The sequence below is a fragment of the Brachycentrus maculatus genome, unplaced genomic scaffold (assembly GCF_059751285.1).
Source record: "Brachycentrus maculatus isolate JH-2025_06_01 unplaced genomic scaffold, ASM5975128v1 h1tg000176l, whole genome shotgun sequence".
Taxonomy (NCBI): Eukaryota; Metazoa; Arthropoda; class Insecta; order Trichoptera; family Brachycentridae; genus Brachycentrus; species Brachycentrus maculatus.
The window spans coordinates 2,189,001-2,208,495 of NW_028280928.1; the positions used below are offsets into that span (position 1 = coordinate 2,189,001).

Below are 19,495 nucleotides of genomic sequence, written 5' to 3' on the forward strand. Positions count from 1 at the left end.
AGGTTCATGGAAACAACTGTTGCCAAAAATTATGGGTGTTTTCATCACATTCTGGACTCTTGACTTATACATTTCTAATGAATGTGAGGAAGAAAAACCCGATGAAAGTATCAAGACCTTAACATTAAAAAACATGAAAGAAAGGTTTTACGCATCTCAAGACATTTTAAAAAATACTGAAGAATGTGATCCCAATGGAGAACGCATATCTTAAGTGCGTAGGGCAACCCATAATAGCAATTCATGTTATAGAACTATAAAGAAAAGGAAAAAAAAATAGAAAACTGCAACAACTCTTGACAAGTTTATTAAAAAAAATTTTTTTTATTTAAATGTACTTAGTAAGTACATTTTTTTACATGGGTGTTTTTTTTATATTTATTTTTTTACATCCCTCTACTTACGAACATTTAACTTTCGCACACATTTTCAGGAACCAATCATGTGCGGAAGTTGAGGTCCGCCTGTACATTTAATTGATACATATTTTTTAGAAGAAATATTGTTTCTTCTATACGTTTAAACTGTTTTTTTTTCAACAGCAAATCATTTGGTTTTCAATATTGTGTAGTTATTATCATTCACAGATCAATTTTAAGAAATAAACTATGTACGTACATGTGTCTATTTAGATGGCTTAAAACATCTCGTATCTTAATATTTTTTACAATATATTTTTTAAATACTCGTATACCTAGTAAATACCATTATAATTCAACAGCATTTTTTTCTTTTTTTACTTGTGATATATTATTTTCTTCATCTGAAACACTTGATCATGATTTTTTTTATTAACTACTCAGTTAAAAACATACAAGTTTATCACATTAATTTACTTTATTTCTTATTTTGTCGTTTATTTCAACATCAAATATCATATTAAAATATGAAGATCATAGTTAAATATTTTCTGCTACTTCTACCGACATCACGCCGTTTCTCCGCAGGGGTAGGCAGAGAGGATGGAATGCCCCAGTTTTCTGTCCTTACATACACTCTTCGCTTTTTTCACATCCATACATTTAGTCATACATGCTCTTCGATTACGCAAACTTTTTACACCGCCAGGTTTTAAATTCTGATTGATCTAATCGTGCCAAGTCTTTTTCGGCCGTACTCGTTCTGTTCTCTCGCTCACATTTGCCACAAATACTTTCTTGGTCATTCTCTCGATATCCATTCACTCCACATGTCCATACCCTTCTTAATCTTTTCAACTACCCAAAGTTATTCCTTTTGACAAGTAATATATTTTACCGATAATTTAGTAAACGATTTAAAAATTTGACCTTGTCGCGTTATAAATATTTTTGATTATTATGTTGAGAGCGAGATTTCCCCCCTTCAAATTTATGATTATATTATTAAATTTTTTCCGATTCGACCGATCTTGTGAATTAAATTAAAATTTAGTTCAGCTTCCTTTTTTGTCTATGTAAAATTGGTGTGGAATACGTACAGGATGGTTTTAGTCGGTTTTTACATTGTGTCATTTAAATATATTTCATTTTAATATTTTTATTGTATGCAATTACAGTAAAATTTTATCACAATCTTAGTTATTAAAAAAAAATTGCCTCCAAGGTTCATAGTTTTAATACAGTGAAACACCTAGTGTGAGGTTATGTTTGACAAGAACAATTTACATTTTATTTAAATAAATCAACCCTAATTCAGCATAATGTAAATATTTATGATACCGATGACTACTTGTATATACTTTTAAAGAAAATGTAGTTCATAATCCATTTTATTACTTTAAAATTGTGTATATTTTATTTATCAACAAGTTTCTGACAGCTCAACTGTCAATAACAATACTGCTTTATTAATGTTACTTGACTATTATTTTGCAAGAACTGACTTTTCTTCATGGAAATATATTTGCTTACTGTCCTAATTTAACATACTAAAAAAAGTGTTTTGATTGTATGTAAACATTGTATTTAAAAGTTTCAGCAAATTATAGTGTAAAATCAATTATAGTACATTAAAAGAAATAAATAAAATTCTCCACCAATATAATATCTTTTCCTTTACTTTTTGCCGTACATATACATATTTTTTTGGTCATATTTGCCCTTCTGAAGTGTTAAAGTGAGTGTTTAGTTTTCACAAATTTTCTTTTAGGCACGCGACATAAGATGGAATTATTTCAACGTAATTGTGGAATTGTTTAATTGGCTTTTTTTTATCTTAACTATTTTTTGTCAATGTAATGTAATGTTTATTATTGTTAATGTTACTATTGTTTTATATCATTTTTTTTATATGTAAGCTGTACAATTCCCGAATAAATAAAATAAATAAAAATAAATAAAACGTACAGCGTCTAAAGTGTCGTCAAATTGTGTGTGTGGGGTTAAACCAACCCATAACATTGTGTAGTTTCGGTTAATATCTGATGTGCAATTTCAACACTGGATACAGTATTTATCGGAGCTAGTGTTGCAACATTATAATACAGCATTCATTTGAGCCAACATTTGAGCTATGTGAATATTATTAAATAAGTTTTTAGACCTCTCTACTTGGAATGAAATTTATAGCCAATCATATCATGCTGAACAAATCATTTATATATATCGTGAGCATGCTGCAAAAAACTGGCTAAGACAATTGGCATAATTTTAGGTAAGTTTATTTGATGATTTGATACATCCTGGTTTTCAAACTCATTTCTTAAATCCAGGGCTTTTTTGAAACAAAAAAGGTCCCGGAACTCAGTTCATGTGAAGCTTTTTACTTAAAAAAATACATATTCAAATATTTAAATATTCATTGCAATTCCATATTTTACCATTTTGACGAATTGTATAGATATTGTATAATTTATATTTAAAGGACTAACTTTGTGATTCTCCATTTTATAATTAAAATGTAACTTTGTTTAAAATCACTATAAATATTTTATTATAACTTAATTATAATGTCTTCCAGTTTCGAAGCTATCCGCTTCTTTATCAAGACAATCAAGACAAGAACATTTTGTATTTAAAAATGTATCATTTGACGCGTATGAATATCAATGTAATCCCCTAATGTACATATTTCGCTCACTCCTTTCAACAACGTCATATATCAAAAATTGACAATTTTCAGTTGTTCATCTTTTCGGAGTGCCCAGAAAATGTACTATATCCCAGCAAAAGCGGCATATTTTTAACTTCATATTTACCCGCTACAGGGCAGAAAGTTTTGTTTTTGCATTTTGAAGAAATGGTATCGTTTAATTGTTTTTTAAATAATACTAAATATTTTTCAAATGGAGAAAAATCAGTCAGGTTTTACCAAAAAAGATCTGTTGCACAGTAAAAATTTCAATAAGTGGCTTGGTATTTATTTTCAATACATTTCATTATGTTATCAAACTTTAAAAACGATCTCCTGAAAAATCAAGTTTTTTTGATATATGATGTTGTTGAAAGGAGTGAGCGATATATCAAACGGATGCGTTTCAAATATGGCTAACCATTTTCTTTAATTTTTCGCAGCATCTGTGGTTAATTTTTTTGTTTGTAAATTGAGCATTATTCATCATGTTTTATTAATTTTTTTTAGCTACGTTTACGACATCAAAATCTGGCACTTTGGTAATTGACATGGGCCCTCATCGATACTTAAATCAAACTCGCACACCCTGTGGATATTACAGATGGCGTTGTAGGATGAAAGATAAGGGTTGCAAGTCTTCAATTCTTACTGAAGACGACAAGGTATTGAAAATTATAGGTGTGCATAATCATTAACCATGTAACACTGTGAAACCGTTTAAAATTTATTGAATTGTTCTTAATTCAGTTTAATTATTCAGAATCTGTGATCTTCTAAAATACTAACGGTTGAATGTAAGGGACACTAGAAGTGTCAGGTCAGACGGGAGTACCTATGCAGAAAACAGCAAGATGGTAGTAATAGTAGTATGATATATTTCTCATATTATTCTACTTTAAAAAAATCCTAAATAATATAATTTAAGGTCTTATTTGTGCTCCCTCTCTTTTGATTTTCAAAAATTGGAATGCCCCAACGTTAAGGTCATTAAAACATGTTATGCAGGTTGACGAAGACAGAAAAATAATTTTCATTTAAATTATATAGCGATAATATTTTAATATTCAAATGTCATTTATTTCTTTGCAATAAAATGAAAACAGTCAGTATTTTTACCACTCAAATATACATTTCATAAATATGTATAATATTTTCAATGATTAAAGAAAACATTTGTTTTTTACCACTTGAGTTTCCAAACTTCTGAAATCATTCAGGTCTGTATAATAACTATATTATACAGACCAGTTATTATACAGACCTGAATGATGGAAGTTTAACTTCTGAAACATGTAGTCTATAATAAAACTCAAGTGGTAAAAAACAAGTGTTTTCTTTAATCATTGTAACATGTCTTACCACAAAGTTAATGCCGAAACAATAAATAAAATATAATATTTTCCATTCTTTTATAAATTATATGAATATGAGAATTGCAAGTAGATTACATCTTTTTATTTCGAAATATAGTCTTTTTTTTAGTTTCTTTCTCCGCTGAGTATGTCTTTTTTCTCTCATTGTATTGGCAATCAAATTTATAACTTTTAGGTTTTTTGTACATAGAAATGTGCAAACAAATTCACTGTGATTATTATGTATGTTAATAAAATATATTATATGTATGTTAATAAATAATGGTGTCATTATATAAAAATGTTTGAAAAATTATTTGTTTCTTTGTTTTGTTCATTATTTACATAATAAATATCAAAACCCACCCATCCTTTTTCCCATAGTATCCTCCATAAATCATGATTGATCTCTTCTATATTGGTGACAGTGCTCTAAGAGGGAAGCAGTCCTGGTATAATTTTCGGTTATGCCCACTATTTAACTTATAACAAATAAATAAATAATTTAAAAATTATGTAGATTAAGTGTTTTTTTTCTTTGTAATATGTGTATAGCCACTAGAGCGCATTACAAATATATGGGAGACACACAGAGACATGAGAAAATTATTACACCATGTGTATCGGTAATTTTCCAGTAAATATGAGATTTTCTCAAATTGGAAATATTTACAGGTAATTATTTTTTGTTGCGTGTTCTTAATATTTATGTTCGAAGAAAAGGTACAGCTTAGCACTGTCATTTAGAAAGCAGGTGAATATAAAAATGAATAATCAGAAAAATAGCAAATAAAGGTATTAGAAAAAAGTATGTTATTCCTATTATGTTTGGTTACTTGATGTCATGTTTTGAGGGATTGAATGTCGGGAATAATAATAATAATGTAAATTAATTTACATAATTTATATAGAGCCATTTTTGTAAAATACTACTTCAAGGGAATCTCAAATATACCAAATTGTCTTAGCAAGAAGAATCATATAAATTAAACAAAACATAACAAATCATTTTTAATTTATGTTTTGCTTGGTTAATACCATTATTTCCTAAAATCCATTGTGACACCTGTTTTGATGCATCATTTTTAAATGCATCGTAACACGTACCATACTAGATTTTACAAAAAAATGTTTTTTATCAAGTAAAACTTAAATTAAATATGAATAGATTTTAACAAAAAGTGACTGACGAATCAATCAATGAAATCATTACAAATCTATCTAGTGAGTTATGTATTAATTTTTATTTCTATTTTTCAGCTACGATTAAAAAAAAGGTAAAAACTCCGACCATGAAAATGGTTCCTAAAAGTAATGCCAATCCTACTTTAAAGCAGAAAAGAAGGTTAATCACCATTGAAGAGAAAAAAGAGATAATTGGAAAACATGAGAGCGGTGTAAGAATTACAGATTTGGCAGCTGAATACAACATGGCATCATCGTCTATCGCTACAATCTTGAAAAATAAGGAAGCCATCAAGGCGGCTACAGTAGCGATAGGAGTCAAAACATTATCCTCCCAAAGGTGTATTTTAAACGAAGAGATGGAAAAGTTATTGATTGTGTGGATTAATAAAAAACAAATGTCCGGAGATTCGATTACTGAGGAAATGATCTGTGTCCTCGCCAGATCGATCTATGCAGATTTGAAGAAAAAACATCCAGGAGTTGGCAAGGAAGGTGTCGTGGAGGAAGATGAATTCAAGGCCAGCAGGGGCTGGTTACAAAAATTCAAAAATAGAACAGGAATTCGCGGTTTATCCAAGCATTCCGAATTCGCTAGCTCCTATTGGGGACATTCCGAAGTGGATTAACCTTACTCTTTGACTTCTTATTTTGGCCCAAAGGGTTTTGGCAGTCAGCAGTTCCTATTTCGGTCTCACTAACCCCATCTATTGCGTAAATAAAAATATATTTTCATTCCATGACCATTTTTATTATTATTATTTTAGTATCCGTGATTATTTGTAATATTTCATGACCTTGAAATTTAGTTTCTTTAGTATCTGATATTTTTGGTCCAATTTTTACAGACAGGTTTTGTTTTATTTTGTTTATTTGGACATAAATCATATATCAGCCATACTTTGATACAATTGATCAAAATTACAGCTAACGTATAAAAGGAATCCAACAACAGTGTATATATATAATCTTTCAAAAATGAATACAGTATAGATGTTCAATAATGGGCAGAATGATGAACGTTACACACGTGTACAAATTTATCACTTAACCCAGCCAAATGCCAGGTCGTAAGCCCCGGGATATATTTATATACATAAAAAAAGTGATTTTTTATCTCAAGTTGAGACACCTATAGTATTGATTGATATATCATCTGTAGGGTAAATAATCCGGTGTCTGATGAAAAACATAATAAAAAAATAAATACATTCTAGACTTTCTTAAACTATTATAATAATTAATTCATCAATAAAAAAAAAAATAGTATTTCAAAAAATGTCATTCTACACAGTAATGTGAGGTTTTACATAACCTCATACAGTGGAACCTCTCAACGCCCATAATTTGTTCCAGAATCTTACTTGTTAAGTGAAACATTCTTTGTTTTGACTGGCGTGGAAGTCCCGGCTCACAAGTGAATGTCGTGAAAAAAGGACTAAGTAACTTGCTATGCAAAATGTCCCACGTTAAGGGAGCAACTTTTTTATAATTTTTTTTGCTCTTTATGAGAGGTTCCACTGTACTAGATTTCTAATAAAACGTAGCGTATCATTTGATTTTATATTATGACATATCGCTCACTCCTTTCAACAATGTCAAATATCACAAAACTTGATTTTTCAGGGGATCGTTTTGAATGTTTAAAAATATAATAAAATGTATCAAAAACAAATATCAAGCCACCTCTTGAACTTTTTACTGTGCAACTGATCTTTTTATGTAAAACCTGAATATTTTTCTCCATTTGAAAAATATGTAGTATATTTAAAAAAATAATTAAACAATACCCTTTCTTCAAAATGCAAAAACAACACTTTCTGCCCTGTAGCGGGTAAATATTAAGTTAAAAATGTGCCACTTTTGCTGGGATATAGTACATTTTCTGGGCATTCCAAAAACATGCACAACTCAAAATTGAAAATTTTTGATATACGTCGTTGTTCAAAAGAGTTAGCAATATATTCAAGTTTAAATATTATATGAATTATATAAAGTATTACTAATGTGTTGAATAGTATTACTAAAGTGTAAATGTGTTAGAGGAAAGGGTATAATGTTACTTCTTCCATACTTCTAGCATTACAACAAAGTATATGGAAGATTTTGTTTTGAAAAAATATTAATTTTAGAGACCTACAAATTAATTTGTAGGGTTATAAAATTTGGCAGTCATGGGAGCGTATTTACAATCATCTAATAAATTTGACATTCTAACAAAAAGTTTATTCTAGAAAATTTGAATGTGTGTGAATGAACGGGTGGTCCTTGCTCCCTGTATCCTACCCTTCTTCATGAGACCTCCACTGCTGGATATAGGCATCTTCCCCTTCTTTCCATTTCCTCTGGTTGGTTGCTGCTTGCAACCAGTTTCTACCCCCCACAGCGACTATGTCATTGGACCATCTCTTTTGGGGTCTTCTTACCCTTATCCAGTTAAAACTAACTGAGCCAGGCAGAGATAATAAAACGCCACACTACTCTGTCTTTGCGAACATTCTTCGCCTCTTTCACACTCATGCATCTCCTCATACGTACCCGTCGATTATTCTGACTCCTGACCTAACCACTTTCAAGAATTGAAAATATTTAATCATGTCAAGTTTTCTTTCATCTACCTCTGCTTCTATTACCAACCACATTCGCCTTATAAATCGAATGAATGAAGAGAAAACAGTAGAACAAATTTAATTTATCCAGTCAAAATCATCATATTCTTTGGCGTTTGCTACCCGTGTGTCTAAAACCTCAAAGAAAACATAGACGATGTCATTAAACAAAATGAGTTTTCCAATGATAGCTTATATCAGCACATCTTCTTCTTCTTCATTAGCCTCCTGTCCTTTACTGCTGGATATAGGCCTCTTCCGTATCCTTCCATTTTTTCAATCTGTTGCTGTTTACAGCCAGTTTCATTCTCCCACAGCGGCTATGTCGTCGGGCCATCTTTTTTGATGTCTTCCGACGCCTCTTTTATTCTCCCAAGGGCCATCTTACCACTTTAGGGGTCCATCTTGTGGGGTGCTGTCTTGATACATGTCCCGCCCATTGTCACTTGAGTCTTTTATCAGTACATATCGCTCACTCCTTTCAACAACGTCATATATCAAAAAACTTGATTTTTCAGGAGATCGTCCTTAAAGTTTAAAAATATAATACAATGTATTAAAAATAAATATCAAGCCACTTATTGGACTTATTACTGTGCAACGATCATTTTAGGTAAAACCTGAAGGTTTTTTCTCCATTTGAAAAATATTTAGTGTATTTAAAAATAAAAAATTAAACAATACATTTTCTTCAAAATGCAAAAACAACACTTTCTTCCCTGTAGCGGGTAAATATTTACTTAAAAATATGCCGCTTTTGCTGGGATATAGTACATTTTCTGGGCATTCTGAAAACATGCACAGCGGAAAATTGACAATTTTTGATTTATGACATTCTTGAAAGGAGTGAGCGAAAAGTCAAAATGTAAGAATATTACAAAAAAATTACCCTTACTATTACTGTGATATTATCATTTATTTAGCAATCCTTTTTTTAATTCCCGACCAATATTCAATAAAAAAAATATCATTTTATTTACTCAATATGCCTAATATTGACAGGCGCCACAAAACACATAACAAATGACAGCTGTTGTCATCAACTGAATATAACACAATGCGTTTCAAAGAATTTTGTAATGTTTAAAATCGGTCCTAAAATGTGATTCAAGAAAACAAGGAATGATATTATAATTATTTTTTCATTACTGACTTGACTTTGTGTATAATATATTGTATATAGATTATTACTTTGTTTTTAAAATTCATATTATGTAAAATTATGATAAAAAAATCAAACACACTAGTAAAATAAATGTATTGTAATTTTAAGAACTGTTCTTGTAAATTATAATTAAATTTATAATAAAATACTATTTAAATAAATCTTTAACTCTTACTAAAGCAAAGCCAAATTGAATCCTCAAAAGATACTTGTAAATGACAGCTTGTGAGAAGGATGTGAGGATCTCTATCTCTTTCTAGGATGCTTTTGTCTCTATCTAATACTTATAGACATATACATATATACCGTCATTGTATGTTTTTGATCGCATACAAAAGTATCAAATTTAGTATTTTTTCATTATTTTTGTTAACAATTAATCATGGCGGCTCAAGATGGAGTTACTTTATTGTAATGACGCCAGTTTGCCAATTCTTCCTGTATCCATGGTTGCCAGGTTGTAATTCTGAAAATACTGACTTGTCAGCCATATACATCCCTGAAGTCATTTGTGTATGTTAACACTAGTCATTAGATGAAGCTCAATGACGGAAGTTATTATTTCATGAAATGGACTCCGAATATGCAAATTATTATAGTAAAAATTCCAAATAGGTAAGTGCTTATATTTTAAATATAGATATAGTTAGAGGATGTTGGGAGCAAAACTAAAATCATCCAGCTATGGAAAATTCTTAATTTTTGCTGAATAACAGACTATTTTAAATGTCAAATTTTCCGCTTTATTTAAATGTTTTTTTAAACAGTTTAAATCGTGGGTATACTGGAAAAAAACATTAACTCTAAAATCCCTGTTTGAATAATTCCTGTTATTTAAAGCTTATAGTATAGCCTGAATAAAATACCGGCGCTTAAACTTAAAGTTGAATTTACTTTTAAAACCACATAAGTATGACATTTCAAATTATTTACTGTATTTTGCCAGTTTATAGAACGTTTAAAACTTTATAACACGCATCATTAAGTCACAATTCCATATTTTCAAGTTAAGGTTATTTGCCAGTATACCCACGATTTTGTCCGCCTCCGTAGTGTAATGGTCAGCACGCTCGGCTACCGTTCTGGAGGTCCCGGGTTCGATTCCCAAGGGGGGTAAAATAAATATAAGTGATTTTTTCACTGTCATATTTATTCAATATTACCCTGGACTGGTACCTGAAGCGGAGGGCTGATCACCTTTCCTTCATGTGTAAACGATCAAGATAACACTGCGTTTATATGACGCAGTGCCCTATGCACCATTGGGGTGCGGATAAGAGTTTTATTATTTTATTTTATTATACCCACGATATGTATCGTTTTGGAATGTGCTTTTTTTTGCCATGAATTAATTATTCACTATCAGTGGATAATGCTGTTGTGTGCCCATCACCCTGATTTATTATTTAATGATTTGGCGTTTGATTTGTAGAACTCCATTTTAATTTATGTATTCATTTTCAAATCAAACACAGATTTTTTGAGTCTACTGAGTTGTATTTTATTAAAAAAAATACATAAAAATGAATATTGTGACAATTGTTTCGCCTAGTTATTTCATTTTCAAACATTCATTTGTCATTCATTATGTTTGTGCTGGATTGTAAATAATAAAATCTAATTTATCATCTTGTTTCCAGATGTTCCAAATGCAGAGTTCATCCCTTCGAAACACGGAAAGTACAATATGCTGAAATTAAATAATTATAAATTCTTGTTTAATAAAAAGATTGGGAACAAGTACCACTACCGCTGTATAAAATATAAGATATGCAAGGCCAAAGCACAAGTTTTGGATAGCGATCCAAATAAAATTAAAATTTTATGTCATAATATTGAACATACTTGTTAAATTTTTTTACTCACAGGTCTCTTTGATAAAAGGGCTTGATTATTATTTTTAACAAAGCGAAAATTAAAAAAAAATACTACCGTGTTATGCCTCGTCTTCAATCTATCATCGTACCGTAAAGTGGGTATACATTGCACCAAAATACTGCATTTTTTCAAAAAATTGTCTATTCAGATCAGGTTTTTTACTTTTTCTGAGGTTTCAACTATTGCAATGTAATAACACATATACCTGTAACATGTCTGATACATTTTTAAATTTTTATCTATTTTGCCTGTATTTTTTTATTTTATTTATATTTTGGTGCAAAGTATCCCGGGGTAAAGTACAACTTTGCACCATGATATTTTCTCTACACTTTTCGTACTAGAATCCAAATTGATGCAAAGTAAAGGCTATCCTACAAGTTTTGTTGCACCTTATGAAGGGTTTTGGCTCACAGTTCACTAAATGCAGATTATAATATTGTATAATTATGGAAAAATAAGACACTTGATAGAATTTTTTTTTTTTAAATATTGAAAAATCTAACAAAAATGTTTTTTTTTTCAATACTGAAGGTTTAAAATTATATAAAATAAAAGGTGGATATTAAAACATATCGTACTACATAGGTAATAGGAATTAAAATTAAATTAGGTCTAAATATGGTCAAGTTCCGGGACGGTAAAGAAACCTCTTTTGGATTGCATTTTCGGTTCTTTTATGGAACCCGCTACATCCTTCCAAGAATATTGAAGAAAGTCATCCTTCATCGGCCACTTCCACGATTTGAGACTCTCCTGCATGGATTTAACAGCTCCGTCTTTCTTTATTTCCAAAATCTGTCCCGGAAATTTTTCTCCTTCATAACGAAATACGACATATTCTCCCACCTTCTTTTTTACTGGTCCTAATGAAACGGAAGAACAAATACGATAACTGGTTTCAGTTATCGTTTTTGTTCTTCTCCCTCTTCCTCAAAGCTTCCGTGTGAACTATAATCAGTTAATGCTAGATATGCTGGAAGTTTCGATGCGGAAGGTGGGATCATTGATGTAGTTGGTTCAGGTAGCATTTGTGTCTCGTCAACGTTCATTTCGACATTTGGATCGTGAGCAATGCTCTTACCTGGTTCTATCGGTATCGTTTTCCTGCGTTTTAAGACTGAATTCTTTGGGTTGAATCTATTTTCTTCCAAAAACTGTTGAAAACTCTGGCGCACGTCATCGTCATACGCTTTTAATGGCAACCGATTAAGCACCTGACTAGTTTTTGCAACAGTCAAGGTTTTATGTCTTTGCAAAAATGATCTTATCCATTCAGAGCCTGGTACGTTGTTCTTTAATATTCGTACTCTTCTGCCAAATCTATCCAAATAGGCTATTAGAATGTAGCGAAGGTTAAAAACACTCACTGGGAAACCGTACTCACTCATGTCTACTATGCAGTTTACGAAGGATTGCTCTTCGCCCTTGTCACATATTGGAGGTTTTCCCACAGGTTTTGTGTGCTGACCTTTGAGCTTATAGTTAATCGTCCTTCTGGGGATTTTGAAAATTTCTTCAGCCTTTCTTTGACTGATTGTACCTTTTCGAATGGCCTCTAAACACTGCTCCACTCTCTTCGGTGTAAAATCGCAGTATCGTCTGGCATAAGGCCGCTGTTTGAGTGTTCTTGACATTTTTGAAAAAAATATAACATCAGGAATTAAGTAAGTACACAAAACCTATAGATATTTAGCAAACATGTCAAGTTATATTAGCTGTTTTAAGACTTTTCATCAAATTAATTAACTATGGCCCTTTGTGAATACTTTGCACCTGGTGCAATGTTACCCCAAATGTGGTCAATACAAGTCAGTTCTTAAAAAAATATTATTTTTACATAAACTTGACAACGTAACTATAAAACACAGCATTTGAGAAAAGCAGGGCCTACGTACCTACGATTTAGAGACCACTCACTTGTTGTAACTAGTTTCAGTATACTGATTCCACTGGATTTTTTCGGACACAATTTTCAGACAGAAAACTTTCTTTACGTTCGGATAGGAAAAACGCATTGAAGCAATAGCGACCGACTGTTACTTCTGTAAACTAAAAAGTAGATTGAAGTGCCATCTATCAGAAACAACAGAAAGTAGAATGGAAAATGACATGTATCAGAGATGACCAGCTCTACAATTTCTTTACAGAAGGTGGTGCAAAGTATCACCCATGGTGCAAAGTATACCCACTTTACGGTACCTTAAATTTTTACAATTTGTAAAAATTTTACAGATCATGTTTTACAATTTCATGAGTAAAATTATACATATAAATAATCATTATTTTTACATTTTTATTTAAAATTTTACTAATTTTATCATTATTTTTTTAAATTTATTGTGACAGTCATATAAAATCATGTATCTGTATAATATTATTTATTGATTCGGAATTAACTTTCTAGAATGACATGTTGAATATTTAAAAAAAATTGAACACTTGTATAATACCACTTAATGAGTTTTATTTCATCACACGACTAGTTTCGAAAACTACAGATGTGTTTATCTACAGGGGAAAACATCTGTAGTTTTAAAAACTAGTCGTGTGTAATGAAATAAAACTCATTAAGTGGTATTATACACAAGTGTTAAATTTAAAAAAAAATGCTTGTATTACAGTGACATCTATCAGCTATACGGCAAAATAAACATCACAAGAAATTTGACTTTTAAGATATGTTTTTGTATAATATGATGTTGAAGGTGACCAAAATGAACAAACATGTGCATATGGTTACAATGGTAGGAATATTTTTTTAAAGGATACAAAATTAGATTTTTTTTGTTAATAAATTATTTGCTGTAATTTTGTCTGAATTCAATGTAGATGTTGGATTTTAGAAACATATACCTGGCATATTATGGTGGCACGGAAATGGTTAATTTTGTAGCATTTTTCTTACATGTCAATAATTTGCATAATTATGAATAAATCGTTATTTAAGTATTTTATTTCCAAATATGAGAAGACATACAACGATATAATAATAATAATTTAAAAATAATAATAAATATTCGCATGCTAAATATTTCATTGTTTTATGATTTCTATACATATGTGATTTATATATCGCTCACTCCTTTCAAGAACGTCATAAATCAAAAAACTTGATTTTTCAGGAGAACGTTTTTAAAGTTTAAAAATATAACACAATGTATTAAAAATAAATATCAAGCCATTTATTGAACTTTTTACTGTGCACCAGATCTTTTTAGGTAAAACCTGAAGGTTTTTTCACCATTTGAAAAATATTTAATATATTTCAAAAAATTACTAAACGAGACCTTTTCTTCAAAATGCAAAAATAACATTTTCTGCCCTGTAGCGGGTAAATATTAAGTTAAAAAATGCCTCTTTTGCTGGGATAGAGTTCATTTTCTGGGCATTCCAAAAACACGCACAACTGAAAATTGACGATTTTTGATTTATGACGTTCTTGAAAGGAGTGAGCGATATGTCCGTATGAGGGCTTTATAAATCCATATTTACTTTTAAATTATTTTATTGGAATAAAAAAAAATGTACAATTTGTAAATTTAAATTGTTGATAAATAAAAGTAAAATGATTTTAATGTGTTTTTATTATTGAACATGCTTTTTGTATTTTCTTTTAAAAGAGTTTTTATTGTAAGAGATATATGATATATTATTTTTAAATAAATTATGAGGCGAATGTAGTTGAAAAAAGGAGCAGAGGAAGACCAAGAAAAGCTTGGCACGATCAGGTATGTCAGGAACCAGTCAGGTAAAGAGTCGAAATAATCGGCGGGTATGCATGAGGATCTCCTCATGCATACCCGTGCATGAACGTTAAAAGGTAAAAAATGTTTGCAAACACAGAGTGGTGTGGCGTTCTACTCTCTCTGCTTACCCCTGCGGAGAAGCGGTGTGATGGTTAGCTAGTTATTTAAAATAAATAATTTTAACAGGTAAAATAAATTTTAGATTTTACAATTTTTTTTTGTCTCTCATAATGTTGATTTAGAATTTCATTCGAAGAATTTTGTATCCAATATGCAGAACAATTTTTACACAAGAAATTTCTATTTTCAAACCGTTTTATACATTTTTGTTTAATAATCCAAATCCCAAATGTATACTCATTTTACACACAATTTTTTGTACAAAAACAGTAAATATTTAAGTATACAGTGCAGCAAAATGCCGAAGAATGATTTTCATACGAACATATGTACATATTATTTATTGATTTGGTATTTACTTTGTCGAATAACATGATGATTTAAGTATAAAAATTAGATAACTTGTGTTAAACTGTTGGAATTATTAATCTAGACACAACTTCTATTGTTTATTAATGTAGACACAACTTGTTTAAGAACTACCGATGTTCAGAACTCATCAGCAGGTAAAAATACAAACTTTTGAATAAAAAAGTTTGTTTTTACAGCTTTTCATGAAAACATCTTAATTTCTCAAAACTAGTTTCTACATTAAATAAACGCAGAAGTGGTTTTATACAACTGTTTTATTGTTTTATAGTTAAATCATATGTATATAATAAATAAAATAAAATGTAAACTCTCAAATATTAAAATAATATATAAATTCATTAACTGATTCGGCAGTCACTTTGTAGTAAAATCTATCAATTTTTAATTAATGTTTTGCTTAATAAATACCAATATTTCTTAAAATCTACTGTGACACATGTTTCGATGCATTCCACATTATTCCGCATCATACGGTGTTTGAAAACGATGCGGAATGCATCGAAACATGTGTCATAGTAGATTTTAAGAAATAATGGTTAAGTAAAACATTAATTTAAAATAACATATTTTACTGTGAATTTTTTTGTAACGATATCTTATATAAGATGGTCTCAAATAAAATGCAACCATGGGGTTGATTCTATAGAGAAGTTAGCACAACAACTACACAGTGTAGATAGCTTTAATATTACTTCTGGACAGGACTTGTTTTCCATGTAACACAGTGGAACGGCGTTCCGGTACCTTTTTTCACGGATAATTAATTTTTTTAAACTTTCAAAATCAATTAGACGAAACAATGTTTGCGTTTACGTAATTGCAAAATATATTTACATATATAATTCATCAAAATGATAAAATATGGTATTGTAATGAATATTTAAAAGATATAAGAATGTATATATTTTTTTAGTAAAAAATTCAACATGAAGTGTGTTCCGGGACCTTTTTGTCCTTTTTGCATATTTTTTATTTCGAAAAAGTTGTCCAAACGAGATGCCATTGAAGAATTTTCGCCTTTCAGTTGCGAGCGGCCTAATTGATGCTGCACCAGAAAACCTAAAGCGTGGTAGAAAATGTAAGGAAATGCCAGGAAACAAGTACAAAAAATGTGTGCCACAAGAACTAAGGTATGATAAAGCTGCACATATGCCTGAACGGGTAAGCTCTCTACGATGTGCACACTGCAGCACAACAAAAGAAGTGCATAGAACAATTTGGAAATGTTCTATTTGCAATGTGGGCTTGTGTCTTAATAAAGACAGGAATTGTTTTACATTATTCCACACAAAATAATTAGGTACCACAATTGCCTCCTGGTTACCAGCGCTAACCACATCCTGGAGGATAATCAGGAAGTGATTTGAACATTTTCTTCTCATAATTTGCTGTATACACTTATTTGTAAATAATTTCTAGAAATAAAAATGTGTAAATAAAAATATTTTTTATTCTGTCATCAAAGCATTAAAAAAAAACCCCGCTTCTGAACTTTAAAAAAAAAAAAACCTATTCTATGTAAGGAAATGAAGCATGCAGTTAGCAAAAGAAGGATGAAAGTCAACTGAATATAGTCAAAATACGATCTATTTATTGACTTGGCATTCGTTTGATAATGCCCTAACAAGGCGAAACAATTGTCACAATATAATTTTTTATGTGTTTTTTGTAATAAAATACAACTTAGTAGACTCAAAAAATCTGTGTTTGATTTAAAATTAATACATAAAATACGATCTCTTAGATAAATGTGTGACAAAATGATGTATGATAGATGTTTGAATTGTGATGTAAGGAAAGAATGCAAGGCTGAGATAAGCATGATGATTAAATTAATACTTTGGTTGTGGGAAACACTTAAAAGCATCTTTTACATACTGTTGGTAGAGAGCGGTTACTTGTGATTAGTATACTGAGGGTCGGGCGGCAGACTGTAAAATTAGGGTCGGGGTTGATGAAATAAACCACCCCACAGCAATGTGTTAATATGTATTATTTTTTACTAAAATCACAGCCCATAAATTTTTAAGAATATAATTTATGGCAAAATTGCATATGAATGTACTATTTTTTTCATTGCATGTTTTTATTATTATTTTAATTTAACTCATTTTATATTACAGATATTTACGCTGAATTTGTGTTGTCGAGGACTGGAAACCGTATGCTAAAAGTTAATGATTATACTTTTACGTTTGATAAAAAGAGTGGTCCCAAACTACGCTTCCGATGCTCAAAATTTAAAAGCTGCAAAGCCAAAGTACACATACTAGATAGTTGTTCTGACAGAATTCAAATACTGTTTTATGATATCAATCATACTTGCGTTATTTAAATTGAAGATTTTTTAAAAAGAAAATGCTGAGCATTTACAGAATATTCCAATCCAATTCAAAACAAAAAACACATTAACCTATCCGCATATCAGTTTTAAAAAAAAGGGTGTATATAAAAATACTAATTGAATGTATCCTCGAAAGTAAAAAAGTTACCCCGCCCGAAGGGGAGGTGACATGGTTTGTCAAACAATGACGTGCTGATATTTTGCACCTGATAAAACGAGAACAAACATAGAAATAATCTTTAAATGCAGAAAAGGGTAGCACATACTCAAATATTTCTTTTTGTGGTATTAATCAGTCCAACAAATCATAGTGCTCACACATGTGACTCATGCTTTTGACTCGTCCAAGGTGTTTAAATTCAACCGAGTTATAAAAATAAACTGTCTCATGAAATTATAGATATTCGTGTTTTACCAATAAATATGGTACATATAACTATTACGCATGTATTTTATCGAGTCTCTAAATCAGAAATGAAAAAAAAACTTGAAAAAATAACTGTGTATACATAATCCTATTGATATTTTAATCAAAAGGATAACTCTATCCTTACAGGGACATCTTTGGTCAAGTTCCGTTAATACATTTGAATAAAAATAATAATTAATATATAAACCCTTATCCGCACCCCAATGATGCATAGGGGACTGCGTCATATAAACGCAGTGTTATCTTGATCGTTTAACACACGAAGGAAAGGTGATCAGCCCTCCGCTTCAGGTACCAGTCCAGGGTAATATTGAATAAATATGACAGTGAAAAAATCACTTTTATTTATTTTACCCCCCTTGGGAATCGAACCCGGGACCTCCAGAACGGTAGCCGAGCGTGCTGACCATTACACTACGGAGGCGGACAATAATTAATAATGCATTGCCAAAAGTTTTCTGTACTAATTTGTAGACATCACACGGAAGTATCTTTATAATACGAACTACCCATGGACAGAGATGTGGCTTAAACCGCTGCAGATATGCAAATGTAAATTAAAAAATCAAAGAGTGGTTCTATGTGTATGGACTGCAGTGGACTCTGTCGCCCAGTGTCCGTATTATTTTGTATGTTTCAAACATATCTCTACCATTTCAAAAATCACAAAGAAGGACTTTTAGAAATTATATTCGCTATTCAAAAATATGAACAAATAATTTGTTGTGGGCCATAAAACCATTACAAATAACTACTACATTACTACCATCACCCGTTTCCCCGTGGTAGGCAGAGAGGATGGAACGCCACTCTTTTCTGTCCTGACATACACTCTTCGCTTCCTTCACATCCAAACATCTAGTCATACATGCCCTCCGATTAGGCAGACTTTTGACACCACCAGAATTTAGACTCGACGCAGTGTTATCTTAATTTTTAATTGCGTGAACTCAAATTCATAATTTCTGCACATAAAGCAGAGTGTATTAAATAAATATTTGAATAAAAAAATCAGTTATTACTAAGAAACGCCATGATCGGGGAAAAATGCGAGATCGAAGATGTCGTTAGGTGGGGAAGGCAACGAAGGAGACAATGGTATGTGAAGAGAATGAAACCATCCAGACTCCCCCACATCGCACCGTACGGGCAACCCCTTAGTAGACGACTTCCAGGCAAACCACCAAAGAGATGGATCGATAGCTGGGAATCGACATCGCAGGAGAATAATCCCTCT

The 19,495-nt window shown here is 30.9% G+C and overlaps 1 long non-coding RNA gene across 2 annotated transcripts; it reads left to right on the forward strand.

Annotated features, from left to right (window-relative positions):
• The first annotated feature begins 1,327 nt into the window (after positions 1-1,327).
• On the forward strand, positions 1,328-11,342 carry LOC148308119 (uncharacterized). 2 transcript variants are annotated; one of them, XR_015837741.1, is made up of 3 exons: positions 1,328-2,634; positions 3,562-3,716; positions 11,006-11,342. It is a non-coding gene; the product is annotated as an uncharacterized LOC148308119 (long non-coding RNA). The 2 variants fall into 2 exon arrangements; XR_015837740.1 differs by lacking the exon at positions 11,006-11,342 and adding an exon at positions 5,667-10,751 and having other exon boundaries at positions 3,562-5,081.
• The last annotated feature ends 8,153 nt before the right edge of the window (positions 11,343-19,495 follow it).